The 14,717-nt window shown below is 48.6% G+C and overlaps 1 protein-coding gene and 1 pseudogene across 1 annotated transcript in view; one reads left to right on the top strand and one right to left on the bottom strand.

The window, feature by feature from the left end:
• XKR6 (XK related 6) overlaps positions 1 to 14,717 on the top strand; it is a 310,501-nt gene that overhangs the window by 194,228 nt on the left and 101,556 nt on the right. The gene's annotated exons all lie outside the window — the stretch shown is intronic.
• On the bottom strand, positions 11,426 to 12,014 carry LOC112926760 (transcription initiation factor TFIID subunit 13-like; annotated as a pseudogene).

Here is a 14,717-nt window from a genome sequence, read left to right as displayed (position 1 = left end):
GGCCAAGTTCAAGAAGTTAGGCTGACCCTAATTGTTCCTTGAGGGCAGGGATTGTGCCTTATCATGGTGGTATCTTTGGAGGCTGGTTAAGCCTTAACATAGAATAAAACAGAAGGGAAGATATGAAGCTCGTTTGGCTGTTCGTTGGAATTAAAAGTACAGCAAGACCAAGAATATACAGCAATCATGAACTCTGATGTGCTTCACAACAAAGTCTTCATGCACTTTGGAGCTTTGAGGATTCTAAATGATGTTGCTTGGGTTCCCAGTCACAGCTTCCTATCACTCTTTTTGAGCTGGGACTGTTTTTCTGCTTGAGAGGGGCAGAAGACCAGGAGCTACTCTGAACTATGCCAGGCTCTGAAGAAAAGAATAATGATTGATTAATATTTGTGTTGTGAGTGGAAACCATTAAACACGGCAGCGTCTCTGCCTGAAGGTTTGTATACTAAGAGCATCCTTAATCTGATAGAAGGTAATGGAAGCTTGCAGCATCTAGAAACCCTCAGCTGCCCATCATGTTAGCTGTTTGCCTTGTTCTTCTCCTTATCACAATGAAAATCCAGACTTTTCACCCACCAGATTGTAGGAAGAGCAAAAACAGTGTTCTTTACTTACCCCTTCCTTCCCCTGTGAGACTCTAAAGTCTCTAGTCTGAGCTTAGAAGAAAGGACCTGCATCTTCTCCACAAGGAAGCTGTTGTATGGAGGTGGGTTAAGACCTAGGGAGACGAGGGCTTGATGGTGGAAGCATTTGTCCAATAGACTCCCTGAGGTCCTTTTGATGAATGGTGAGCCTGAATCCTAATTTCCAACAGGCATATAGGGTCATGTTGATAAGTAGCTCACCCTTGCATAGTACCTACTGTGTGCCAGCGGTTCTGAACACTTTGTGTAAGTGAACTCTTCAGATCCTCACAGCGATCCTATAAGATAATTACTTGTACTATGCCCAGTTACAAATGAGAAAAGACACACAGAGGGGTCACCTGACCTGCTTGGGGTCATACACAAGTTTGGGAGGAGCATACTTTTGGAAGGATGTCAAAAATATATCCTCAATCCTCATATTAGGAGAAAGCACAAAGTTGGCCTGAAAAACTAGCCAATAATGTCAATCAAGGGCTCCTTGGCTGGAATTGCAAGGACCGAGGGGGGGAAAGGAGTCCCTTGGAGACTCTCTTGGAAGCACCCAAAGGGCTCCTCCCTGTCAAGCCAAACTGCCCAGCATGGGCTTAACGCTTCACAGGCTTCCTCCTTTGATTATCACGAATGCCCTATGAAGCACAGGTCATAGGTAGAACTACTACTACCATTTTACAGGAGAAGGCACATAGAGCTTAGCACGGGCCTTGGCACAGAGTAGGGACTCTTACTCTTAATTCAACAAATTCTTATTTGTTGAATTAATTCTGGCATGCCTAGATATTTGGGTGACTGCATGTGTGGATGAGTTTCTGTAGGCATGGAGGAATGACTGGAGAATGGGCCCAGGTTTCTGGGTGTGGTGTGTGCAGACGGCACCCGCTTCCTGCATTCAGTCACACCGATTGGGGCTGACCCCTGACTCCACCAAGAGCCCAAGCCCAGCTCCTGAGACCTTCACTTGAAGTCCCCTCATCTCATTTCCATCCTGTAAGCGCCTGTGCTCCAGGAGTCAGGGCAGGTGCAAGCCCTTCTGAGACAGGCGAGTAGACTGTGGCTGGGCTGAGCAGGAAGGTGGCCCATTGTCTCCTGTCATCTGCTCTAACTAGGTCTGGCTCTTCCCTGCCATGCCCTGCCAGGGGGAAGAGAGCCTTCTTCTCTCATCTCCATTGATTTCTCCGTAGTTGTTTCTCCACTATTTATAACCCACTGCCTTTCTGCCACACTTTGGCCCAGCTGGAAGTAAACACCACGACCTCTGATCGGATTTCTCTTTTCTGGGTTCAAGCTTATAAGGAAGTAAAGAATCCTCAGAGGTCACAGCTCCTGAGCCCCACGGGTACTCGATCAATGCTGTACTCTTAGCTGAAGGTTGGAACCAATTAACCATGTTAGCCTTGCCTCCACGGGCTGTGTCTGCAAGCTCGGCTGGGGCCTGGCAGGGTTCTGAACCACAGCCTCAGTCAGTCACGTCCTGGAAGCCAGAGCCTGCCACGAAGCGCTGCTTACTCGACCACTAGGTGAGCTCTGGGCCCCGAGGCTGGGCCTAGGAGTAGCTACAGCACAATCTGCATGTTTTGGAGCCTGTTACTGAGTCTCTTGCCTCCTTTGCCGGATGTCAGGAAGCCCTGTCTCCATCTCCAGAGAAGAAGGCCCAGAAATCCATCTCCCCTTTGGGCTGCTGCAACTCTAAAGAGCTGGCAGGAAGGAAGTACCGTTTTGAAGGGGGAATGGTCCAGAAGTCCAGAGGCGAAGGATCTGGACCCTCTGCTCTTGGCATCCCACCTCTCTACCAGGGGAGGGAAACTCCCATGGGTGGGTGCACAATGACTGCCCTTCCAGGGTCTGTCTCCGCATTTATCTCTGGTGAAGCTCTTCAGAACCAACACAGAGAGGAGAGGGAGAGTGAATCAGTGCTGTGCAATTCATATTAATTCTGGTTCCATGCTAGGCCCTCTCTGGAATAAAGGGACACCCAAATAAACAAATCCATGTGCCATGGGAGGGTGACAGATAGGCTGAAGTCTACACAATTCGCGGCAGATTGTCTTTTCTAACAGGGGTCCAGCAAATGAAACCAGGAAGAGGGAAGGAGGGATTTCATTTTAACTGGGGGTAAGACAGAGATGAGGAAGCCTGAGGACTGGGGCTGAGCCTTGAGGCTGAGGGTGACTTGGGTTCGTGGGCATGGAGTAGAGGCAGTCCAGGCAGAGGGTCAGCTTGGCATAAGCACGGTAGCTGGAACACCTGTGGGAAGCAGGAAGTAGTTTGTTGAGGCTGTGGCGGTAGGACTGTCAGGGGCAGCAAGGATGGTTACTAGCCAGATCATGAGAGAGAGATTAAAAGGAGGCTGGGCCAGTGTGAGGAGTTTGGCCTTCCTGGCACTGGAGAGCTATTGAATGAAGGTCTGGGGCAGGAGAGTAAAAGACCACATTTCAGGAATAGTATTATGGCACTCCGTGTGTGTGTGTGTGTGTGTGTGTGTGTGTGTGAGTAACTTTGATGAGAATGATAACATTGGACAAAAAAAGTGTACCTTTCTCCCATGTGTATTCTTTTTTTTTTTTTCATTTTTTTTTTTTATTTTTATGATAGTCACAGAGAGAGAGAGAGAGAGGCAGAGACACAGGCGGAGGAAGAAGCAGGCTCCATGCACCGGAGCCCGATGTGGGATTCGATTCCGGGTCTCCAGGATTGCGCCCTGGGCCAAAGGCAGGCGCCAAACCGCTGCGCCACCCAGGGATCCCTCCTATGTGTATTCTTGAAGGGTACCTATGTGTCACGACCTGGAGTAGTGGAAAGTCCTGGGTTTTCCACAGACACTAAACCCTGATGGTTGTTCTAGCCCCTGCCTCCCTGTTCTCTGTTCCTCTCCCTCTGGAGACCTGAATCTTATGGAGAGAAGTACCAGCCTAGCATCCCCATGGTGGAGACATCTGTTACGAGGTCCCCCCTTCCTACCATTGCCCCCATTCCGAGTTCATGCAGGGCAAGAAGGCTCAGAGATGCTGCCTGTCAAATACCTCCGCAGGTGAGCAGCTGTGCCCCAGTGTTCATTTCAGGAGCCATTTAGACACCCAGGAAAGATAGGTATGAACTGGAGCCTTGGGATCACTATGGTAACCAATTACATCTCAGCTGGTGGCAGGAAGTGAGCCATGAGCTGAGTCACCCTGAGGGGGAGGCAGTCCTGGGTGGGTGGGGGGATTCAGGCCCGGCAGATGGAAGGCCTGCTGACAGCCGTGTAACCCTTTGACATCTGGAGCGCCTCCCTTAAGAGGGCTGATCAGCGCTTCTATTGTCACGTGTCCATAGTTTGAAGATCTGGCCAAGAGCCTGAGGTTTCACTTATGTCACCTTAGGTGCCTGGGGACAGGTCTAGCAGAGGACTCTGATGAGTTAAGCTGATGGTTGGGGCCCCTCTCAATCTGGCCTGAGCCAGCTCCCTGCTCTTCTCTGAGCACGGTCCACTACCTTCTTGGCCGTCCAGTCCTGCAAAACTGATCCTCCCGCCCCGTTCCAGGCCTACCACTCCTATGGGTACATCCTGGTACCTCTGTCTGAAATGCCTTTCCTTCCGGGACTCTCCCCAACCTGTTTCTCAAGACCCAGGTCAAATGCTTTCCTTCCTGTGTGTTTCCTAATTCTCCATCCATCACCTGTCCTGGGCCACCTATCACACGGAGTTAGTGTGCGGGGATCTGATGACAGAATGTCAGCCCCTAGCAAGTCCGCACACACCCTGTTGCTCTCTGGCTGACAGGACTCAGCAGCATGTGACTACACAGTAGGTCAACAGATGCTTATCAAAAGAATGGGCGAATTAGTCTGGCAATGCTAGTAGGCAAGCCCAGCAGGATTGGAGCTATGCTCAAGCCATCTGCAAGCAGAACATGGGTTTTTAGGCAAAACTACTCGAGGCACGTTACAGTTTGCACATTTATGCAGCTGGGATCCTGCAGCTTCCTTTCCATGGAGTAGGCTGTGAGAGCCTGGGTACCGGCCTGGCCAGACTGGAGTCCCGGGATTTTTGTATATATTTGTGTATCTATATATCCATCCATCCATCCATCCATCCACCCATCCATCCATCCATCCATCATCTTTCTATCCATCTCTCTCTATATATATCTCTATACTTCTCTATCATTTATCTACCTCTATTGCCCATATGCCCAGCTATCATCCATATGAATCTATTATCTATGTGTGTCTATCTATCCATTTATCCTATTAGCATCTGAAAGGTGGTCTGCTCAGGAATTAGGGCGCTGGAAGGTCTGAGAGGAAGTGGAAGCTAGGAAGGAACTGAGAGAATTGAGGCAAAGGAGGCTAGCCTGGCTCTGGGCCTCGCAGGCTGGGCTCGGGAAGAGATGGGGAGGCCCGGGGTGCAAAGCTACGCTGGCTCAGAGCGGGGGTGTGGAGGAGAGGGGCCCGAGAGCAGGCAGGGACGCCTCGGTGGCGCTCGGACGCAGCAGGCGAAGGCTTGGGGGCGACGGCTCCAGGGGGATGATGTCATTCCCCGCCGAGGAGAGGAAGGCGGGGGCTTTCGGAACGCCCCCGCCCAGGGCTGCGTGCCCCCGCGACCAGCCGGCGGGCGGCGCTCTCGGGGCGCGGACGGGGACGGCCTGGTGACCGCCCGGGCGACCCAGGGGCGGGGGCGCGCGGGCGCAGGCGACCGGGCGCTGGGCCGAGCCGGGCGGTGGGGTCTCCAGGCTCCGGGTGCGCAGGGCTCGGGGAGGGGCGGGGGGCGCGCTGTGCTTGCGCCCCGCGCGCACGCTCGCCAGGGGGTCCCGGGCCCGCGCCCCGCGCCCACGCTCGCCCGGGGGTCCCGGGTCCGCGCCCCGCGCCCACGCTCGCCGGGGGTCCCGGGTCCGCGCCCCGCGCCCACGCTCGCCAGGGTCCCCGGGTCCGCGCCCCGCGCCCACGCTCGCCGGGGGTCCCCAGGTCCGCGCCCCGCGCCCACTCTCGCCGGGGGTCCCGGGCCCGCGCCCCGGGCGCACGCTCGCCCGCCCCCACGGCGCGGACTGGCTGCACCGAGCGAGCTCTCACCCTCCCGGGCTGGGGGCGCAGGGGCCGCCGTCGGGGTGGAGGAAGGTCCCACCCCGAAACCGCGCTCTCTGCCGAGCCTCCCGTCCTATTCCCGGTTGCCAGGGGGCGCGTCCCTCGGCCTGGCGGGCTGCGCGCAGGGGAAGGGCCTAGCCCGTGGGTTCTGAGGGGGCGCCCGGAGCAGGGGGCACCAGACGGCGGGCGGAGGGGTGGGGCGCAGCGAGCCCAGCGCCCGCAGGGGTGGGGCGGGGGTCGGGAGGAGTGGTGGCAAGTGCGGGAGCAGGCGGGGCAGGGTGGTAGCGAAGGATCTGCCGCGAGAAGGAGCTCAGGCCCCGCATCGTCGAGTCCTTCTGCCCTCCGTGGTCGCCCCCGCCCAGCGGCCCAGCCAGAAAGAGCGGAGGTTTAGAGCCCTGGGCGGGATTTGTTGGCATCGCCGCCCACCTAAGCCCAGCAGCCCGCAGTACAGGTCAATGCTCTTTCTTCCTCTCCTCCTCCCCACCCTGTCATCTCTCTCCCCCAAGCTCCTCCCTGGCTTTCTCTACCTCCTTCTTCTTGCTCCTTCTGAGCTCCAGTCCGTCTCTGAAGGACCTGACGGTGGGTCTTAAGTTGGGCCGGTTCTGCAGCCTGCCTGAGGATGGAGAAACTCAGTCACCTGGCCTGGCGCCCATTCCCACCTTCAAAGACATTCAAATGGGAGACATCCGTCTTTGCGGAGTTTTGTCGTCATTCCCCTAGTTTAGGGGCAAAGAATAGCAAAGAAACCCCCAGTCCATTGAGAGACATCCTTGTTCCTATGAATACTCTCCTCTCCTCCCCCCCCCCCCCCCCGCCCTCCAGACCTTTCTTAAGTCAGCAATCCGGACTCTGGATGAGGAACTCCTTTTCACAGAGAGCTGGGCATCTGGGATATGCCCAGAAGAGCACAAATAAAGGGGTAGCACCCGGAGATTTAAGAGCAGTGCTAGAAGAAACTGGGGAAGTTGAAACTGGAACTAAAGGGATTTGGAGCACATCCCCACCCCCACCCCTTAAAAAAAAAGTGTAGCTCTGTGCATGTTCCCAGAGTAAACATACCAGGTAAACAGCACCTGGATCAAGCTATTATCAGCACCTTGGAAATACCCCACATCTTTCTGGCCCTAACCCCAGGGCAACCACCATCCTGGCTTCTCCCATCATAGAGTCGCTTTGTCTATTCTGAAGTCTGTAGGAACCGAATCATATAGACTCTTTCAGGCCTGACTTCTTTAGTTCAGCATTATGTTGGGGAGGGTCATCCGTGTTTTGCCTGTGGTGGCAGGTGTTTCAGAATTTGGATGTCCTTCCTAATGGGACAGATGATTTTTCCATCCCAGAAAGCAGAGGGGCAGTAGTGTGGGTCTTTCTTGCCTTGGATTTATCTTAGTAGGGGCTTTTTCTCACTGTCCCTGGACCTCTCTTCTGATAACTGTAGGAATCAACTTTCCCATGGCCCACTGGGCAAAAGTTTTACCCAGGGTGTACGCTGAATGGCCCACAGTCCTGACCCCCGAATTTCTCTTAGCAAATTGCCTTTCTTTAATCCCAGGGAAGGCTTTGAACTAAGACCCAGCTGGAAAAGCGAGACTGAGAAAGATGTTCAGGTGAACCTGTGTTCTTCCTACGTGGCCTCCAGGAGGGAACAAATGGGTGAAAGAAGGAGGGGGAGGCCTCCGACCTTAATTGGAGTATTTGCAGGGGCCAGTTGTGTAATTAGTATCCTTGGGAGCCTGCAGGGGATTTTTCTGCCTTCAAGGAAAGAACATTTGCAGGCCTACACAGGTTAACAGCTTCACTTTAAATATTTTCCTTTTGTGGTTAGCTCTGTGCCTGCTTTTGAAAATGTGGTCATTTAAAAAAAACAAGAATCAATTCTCCCAGAAGGGATGTGAAGGGCTGCTACACTCCTTGGGAGCCTTTTCTTCCTCACGCATAATAAAGATTGAGATTATGTAGGTAGGACAAATGCTTAGGGGCTCTGAAAATATGGATTATGCAAATGAGCTATTTAAGGACCTTTAAAAATGCTGACCCGGTCCCAGAGTATTTACTAGCTGTTAGAAAATGTGGATTGTCTAAATGGGCATTTGGGGACCTTTAAACACTCAGATTATGATGGATCTGGAGAGCCTAACAAATCCCTTCTGGCCCGTTAGACCTGTCTGCTGAGTGAGTGAAGAAGTATTTGGACAAAGCTGAGTTTTCACGCAGCGGCCTGGGATGGGTTTGGGTCTGTCCTACAGCCCTGGATGTTGGAAGAGGAGCGCAGATGCTGGAGGAGGTTGGTGGCCTCACAGGGACCTCCCACAGGAGTGGTTTGGGTACAGGTCAGCTGGAAGACGGCCCCTGTTAAGTCAACCTTAACAGGTTGATTCTAGAGGTCCCTCTATGGCCCCTGGACTTCCTCTAGCAAATCCCTCCTACTTAAGGAACCCGTCTGAAGTGGGTTTTGATTTTTGTTTAATTCATTCTGCAAAGCTAGGGTAGAGAATCAATATAAATATGCAGGCACCGGTTTCCATACCAATTGCAGGGATATACTCTTCTCTACTCTAGTTAGGGATTAATGGATGGCGTGGTTCCCATCAGCAGCACAGATCTGGGCCAGACACAGGCACTGCGATTTCACAAAAAGGGGCCAAATATTAAGTGCCTCTCTTAATGAATCTGGAGTGACAAGTGCTGGTAGGAAAGTCAGTCCTTGATCGTCTGGAGCCTGCCTCTGCCAGGCTGCCCCAGACTGAGCCCTTCCAGGCAGGCAGCTGGAGAACCGCGAGCATGAATCTCAAATAAATACACACAGACTTGTTTCCCGATCCAGCACCTCTTTGGCCACAAGAGTCAGCATTTTTCGACCTCACCTTGTGAGGTGCTGTGCTGAATTCTTCTCTCTCTCTCTCTCTCTCTCTCTCTCTCTCTCAGCCCTCCCTTCTCCTTGATGGAGAGACCCCTAGAACATGAGCTGGTAGATCAGATCAGTCTTCTCAGTCTCCTCCTCCTGCATCTCCCTACATACAGCAGGAGATCTTGGGCGGGTTCTGTAACATCTCTGAGCCTCGGTATCTTTCTCTGTAAGACAGAGGTATTCATGGCATCTGCCACTTAGGGTCACCATGAAAATGAAATGCCTGGTATACAGTAAGCACTTAATATGTGTTAACTTAGAAACCCAGGTTCCCATTTCAACTACCCCCCCCCCCCATACTCTGCTGTGTGACCTTGGGAAATTCACTTCCCCTTTCTGGGACTCACATTTTTATCTTCAGACTGAGGCTGGGTGTGGTCCAAAGATGTAGAAGAGCTTGTATTGCTCTGATGAGCTAAAACACTGCAATTCAACAAGACATTGCCACATTCCTGGGGCCCAAGGGCATGTGAGCCAGGCCGTGGATGGCAGGTGTCCTGGAAGCGCAGATAGTTATTAGAATGGAGTTGTGTTGTTATGGCAATGGATTAGAAGTGGCTCGACATGAGGCAAAATGTGTATGTTTGTGGTAATTAATGAGGTGCTAATGTACATACAGATGAGTTACTAGGGAAGACTATCAAAACCAAGGTTAATCCAGAAAAATGAAGGCACTAGATTGGAAAAGAAGGAGATGATCGTGGAGAGGGGCATTTAAACTGGGGAGTGGAAGACATGTGGCAGGAAGGGAGGATATCTTGCCCATTGCTTACATTTTTCCAGCTCTCCTCCCTCCTGCTATGGTGCTGGAAACTCTTAGGTCTACTAAGAGTATAGTTTGGGGCTCCCCCCAAGAACAATGCTAATAATAATAGCGACAGTGGTTATAACGACACGATTAATGGACAGATGCTCAGTTATTGAGCTCCTACTATGTGAAAATGGTGTTGTGAATACTTTTCACTTGTTAATTTATGTAATCTTTCTTATGTGTCATTATTCATAGGTGTCATTATTATGCACATTTCACAGATGAGAAAATGGAGGCACAGACACATATAATGACTTGCCAGGTGTAATTTACCCACACAGCAGTTCCCTAAGTAGATTCCAAATTGGCCTGGGCCATTACTTTCCCATGTGTCCCCATGCTGGTGGTCAGGGGCAGGGTGTGGGGATGTGGTGAGGGGCTGACTCTAGGCTCAGTGAAGCAGGTAGATTCAGTTGAAGTAGGTGGATTTCTCCGCATGCACTAAAAGAGGCTTAAAGGCCATGCATGCCATGTTCCACATTCTCCTCACTTGGGTACTCCTGGACATAAACAGAACTGAAGGCCTCTATCATTGACGTAGTGAATGGTTCCAAAGCTGGCGGCATGATGCCTGGCATGAGCATGCCTGAACCATTTCATCACACCTATAGGTATATGAATGTCACTTCTCTGGAATCATGTGGGCCTCTTCGTGGACCCCAGAGCAGGGTACAGCTCTTAGCTGGCGGCTTTGCCTTGGTGGCTATCTCTGACTGGACTGTTCTTCTTCGACACTCTTACCACCAGCACCCCCTACACTCCCTCCTTCAGGTCTTTACTGAAATATCTCAATGAGGCCTCTCCATCTATTAAAAATCACAACCCTCTGACTCCAGGTATGTCCCTTCTCTGCTTTATTGTCTGTAACTTTTTTTAATCTAATTTTTCATTTTATTCCTTGTATCAACAGGTTAAGAAAGTGAAATTCTCCTGCATACTGATTTATGTTTATAAGCACACAAAACATTATTTCACAAAGAGAAATATTCAGTAATCCCCTTCAATGCAGTTTTATTTCTTATTTTAATCTAAATGTAATATATTAAATTATTACATTAATACATTATACAGTAATACGATAAGCTAAACACACACAAAAATTGTGTATCCTGAACTACAAAAATGGTTTCCATAGCCATATACGATTTTAGTCGAGTACATATTTCCACAATGAACAAGTACTAACAAACACGTTAATAAAACGCTATCCCAAATGCTTATCCTTCCATCAGCTTTTTAAGCAACAGCACTTCTACTACTGAAAGCATTTATTTTTAGAAGCTGTAATCTGACCTAGGAAAATGAGTTCTCTTAAAACTTGACAACTAGTACATTATTAAGTCCAAAAGGTTTTAAATCAAAGCCTTCCAATACAGAAGAATTCACATGAAACTTTTAGTTTAAAAAACAACAACAACAAAAATATCATTCTTGTAAGCTAAAGAATATTAAAAAACAAGTATCTTAAGACAGATAAACATTCCTCCAAAACACTATTGTTTTCTTGTATTATCTTCTTTAAAAAAAAAAAAAAAGCAAACCAAAAAAAGCAATTCACTCTTTTAATAACTTCTTAGACTTCCGTCGTCTAAAAACTTTAGAATACACGAAACATCTTAGCAATCATAATCAAAGATGCCCTTTAGATTTCATATATTAAACAGCTATCATATAGCCTACAAAGGCACAAATACACTCAACACATAAATACTACTTCCTTATTTAGACAGTCAAAGTTAGAAGGAACTGCAAGGTACTTCAACTTACATGTGGTCATTAAGACCCAACAAGTAATTCAAGTATAGTCATACAAGTGCAGGGAATTCAAGGCTCAAATTTCACTCTAAAATTGAAGACCTGAAGATAAAAGCTGAAAACTTTGTGTTTCTTCATCTCGCATATACACGGATAGATATTGGGACCTTACTGTGGAAAATATACAGTTATTATACATGGTTTCCCCAGAAAATAATGAAACTTCAGAAAATACAGAAAGTGTCAAGATTCATAATTTGCTTCATCAAAAGCTTTTCTAGCTCGTTTCAATTCTTCATTCATAGTAAGCAAGTCTTTAACCCTAGCAAACTTCCTTGGGTCCTTTCAAATCAAGAAAATGATATCTTCAACTTGTACCTGACCTTGTCTTCCAGTTGACATTGCCTTGTGAGTCATTTCATTGATATCCACTGACTCAGTATAAGGATTCTGGTCATCCCCAAACCCATACATCATACATCACAATCCTTTAGAAAAAAGTCTCTCTCTCCCTTTTTTTTTTAAAAAAGATTTTATTTCTTTATTCATCACACACACACACACACACACACACACACACACACACACACACACATACAGAGAGGCAGAGACACAGGCAGAGAGAGAAGCAGGCTCCATGCAGGGATCCCCATGTGGGACTCGATCCCTGGTCTCCAGGATCATGACCTGGGCTGAAGGCGGCACTAAACCCCTGAGCCACCCGGGCTGCCCTAGAAAAAAGTATCTTCCTTTTACCCTGTCCACCTTCTGCACCTCCTCCAATTTCTTCATTTTCTTCTGCAAAAGTAGGGTCTTCCTCCTCGTCTGCCATGCCACCAGCCAGCCTCCAGAGCTCCGCAGCCTTGCTCGCAAGCTATTGTCTGTAAGACTTAAAGCCATCCCTATCACTTACTCTCTCCTTCCCCATTAGATCGTTAAGTTCCATGTGGCCAGGGGTCTTTGTCCCTTTTGTTCTCTGCAGTATCCTTAGCAGCTAGGATAAACCTGGCACTTAGTAGAATCTTCTTAAGTACTTGTTGAATGAATGGATGAATAAATAAATGAATGAGTAAATGAATGGAAATTTCAGGACCCTTCTCATCCTGGTGCTGACCTCCTTTCCAGTCTCATCTGCCAGTACCTGTCCCCTTCTGGAAGATGCCCATCCACTCTGTGACTATAGGCAGGATCCACTTCCTCCCCAAGGCCCTACCTGGGACCCCTGTCCTTGTAGACCTGTTGGTCTCCTTGTTATAATGGTTTGTTTTCATGTCAGTCTCTCCTAGTAGGTGGGGGTTCCCTAAAGGGACTTCAGTGTGGGAAGGTGCTTGAGTTTGGGGCCAGAGTTCAATTCCAGCTCTGTTGCTGACTGCTGTGGGTTTGGGCAAGTTACTTAACTGTTCTGAGTCTCAGTTTTCTCATCTGTCAAACAGGTAGTAATCTTGTTTTGATAGGGTTGCTGTGAAATGTAGAGGCAATGTATACACTGTGCATAGCAAAATGCCTAGCACATAGTAAGCATGGCATGGCATCACAGGAGGTTACAAATAAAAATGGCCATGTCACTCTAGCAGATTTCAGCTGCTACTGTGGTAGGAAGCTGGTGGTCATTGTACAGCCATACAGGCCTGAATGCTCCCCATCTCGTCTGATCTTGGAAACTAAGTACAGTTGGACCTGGTTAGTACTTGAATGGGAGACGAAACTGGCGTTCTTTGGACTCCTGAGAAAATCTGGTTTCACTTTGTGTCAATGTCATGAAAGACGAAATGGTGGGAAGGGACGCCTGTTTTAGACTAAAGGACAGTAAAGAGACCTGGCAGTGGAAACAGAATATATGAGCCTTGAGGTTGAAGAAAAAAAAAAAAAGAAACAAAGAAAGCTTAAAGAACATTTTGGGGGAAATTGGGAAATTTTGAATGTGTACTAGTTATTATTGACTCATAAATACATCTCGTCTCTTGGGTGGAATTTTAAAAAAATGTTTAATGATCACTAATTGTGTGCTAGGCATTGTGTTAGAAAGGCATTTTACATGTGCTGTATCATCTCTGCAGGGTACAAATCATTATCTCATTTGATAAATGAGAAGTGGACACTTAGGGAAGGGAAATAATTTGCCCAAAGTCACACCATGTGAAATGCTGGGACCAGTTGTTATTATTATTATTTTAAAGATTTTATTTATTTATTTATTTATTTATTTATTTATTTATTTATTGGAGTATGTGCTTGTGAATGGGGGAAGACACAGAGAGAAAGAGAAAGTGAGATAGAACCTCAAGCAGACTGCCCACTGAGTGTGGAGCCCCATGTGGGGCTTGATCCCATGACCCTGAGAGCATAACCTGAGCTGAAACCAAGACTCAGAGGCTTAACTGTCTGAGCCACCCTGGTGCTCCTGGGATTGGTTATTATTATGTTTTAATAAACATTGCGTTTCAGAACAGTTTTAAATTTACAGAATTATTGTAAAGGTAATGCAGAGTCCCCATATATTCCATACCCAGTTTCCCCTGTTATTAACACCTCTTGCTAGTATGGAATATGTGTCACAATGAATGGACCAATATCGACACATTACTATCAACTAAAATCCGTATTTTATTCAGATTACCTTAGTTTCCCCAATGTCCATTTTCTGTTCCAGAATCCTGTCCAGGATATTACATTGCTTTTTTGTTATCATGTCTCCTTAGACTCCTTTAGACTATGACAGTTTCCCAGATTTTTCTTGTTTTTGTTGACCTTGACAGTTTTGAGGCATGCTGGTCAGGTGTTCTGTGGAAGGAAGAATGAGTAGGACCAATTTTGAATCCAAATTTGTTTTTCCAAAGTTCATGCTCTTTCCAGTAGGCCCTCTTTCCACAGAGAGAGAGAGAGAGAGAGAGAGAGAGAGAGATTGATTTACTATGGAGCAACTTGCCAAAGGCCAAGAAGTTATGAAATAGAACCAACCCACATCTATTGACTTTCTAGAACGGTATAACTGGGGGCTTGGCTTCTTGTCTGTGCTAACAAACTTCTTTATACAACTTTAGACAACAGTTTAAGAAGAATGACTCCTTCTAGCCCTTGCTCTTTGTGAGCTTGAAGGTCCTCTTGCATCTCAGTGGTGTCCCTCAGCTCTGGGAGGGCCACCAGGCTGCAGTGGACACAGGTGCTCTTTATCACCAGGCCTGGGGCCCTATGACTGGATTGCCTTGCATGATGAGCAGCATGGCCTGTGGCTCACCCAGGCTTCCAACAGGCTCCCAGCAGCATCTCAGCCCAGACAGTGTGTTCTGTCTGCTGATGGACTCTGTGGGAAGCCTGTGGAGACCCCCAGAGACTGAGCACAGCAAGGGATGGGATGCTCCAATTGGAGGAAGAAGGAATCAGAGAAATCCCTGGGGCAAGTTGCCATTTTTTACGTGCTGCCCACCTGCCTGAGAGCCTGGGCCAGCCTTAGGGGGAGCCATGTGGGAGACAAGGCTGGTGTGGTGGGGTACTGTGGATGACTGGGTGAAAGAGATCGGGCTTGGTTCTGTAGACA

The sequence above is a fragment of the Vulpes vulpes genome, chromosome 9, assembly GCF_048418805.1.
Source record: "Vulpes vulpes isolate BD-2025 chromosome 9, VulVul3, whole genome shotgun sequence".
Taxonomy (NCBI): Eukaryota; Metazoa; Chordata; class Mammalia; order Carnivora; family Canidae; genus Vulpes; species Vulpes vulpes.
Note: the sequence above shows the minus strand (reverse complement) of the source record. Positions and strands in the feature narration are given on the sequence as shown.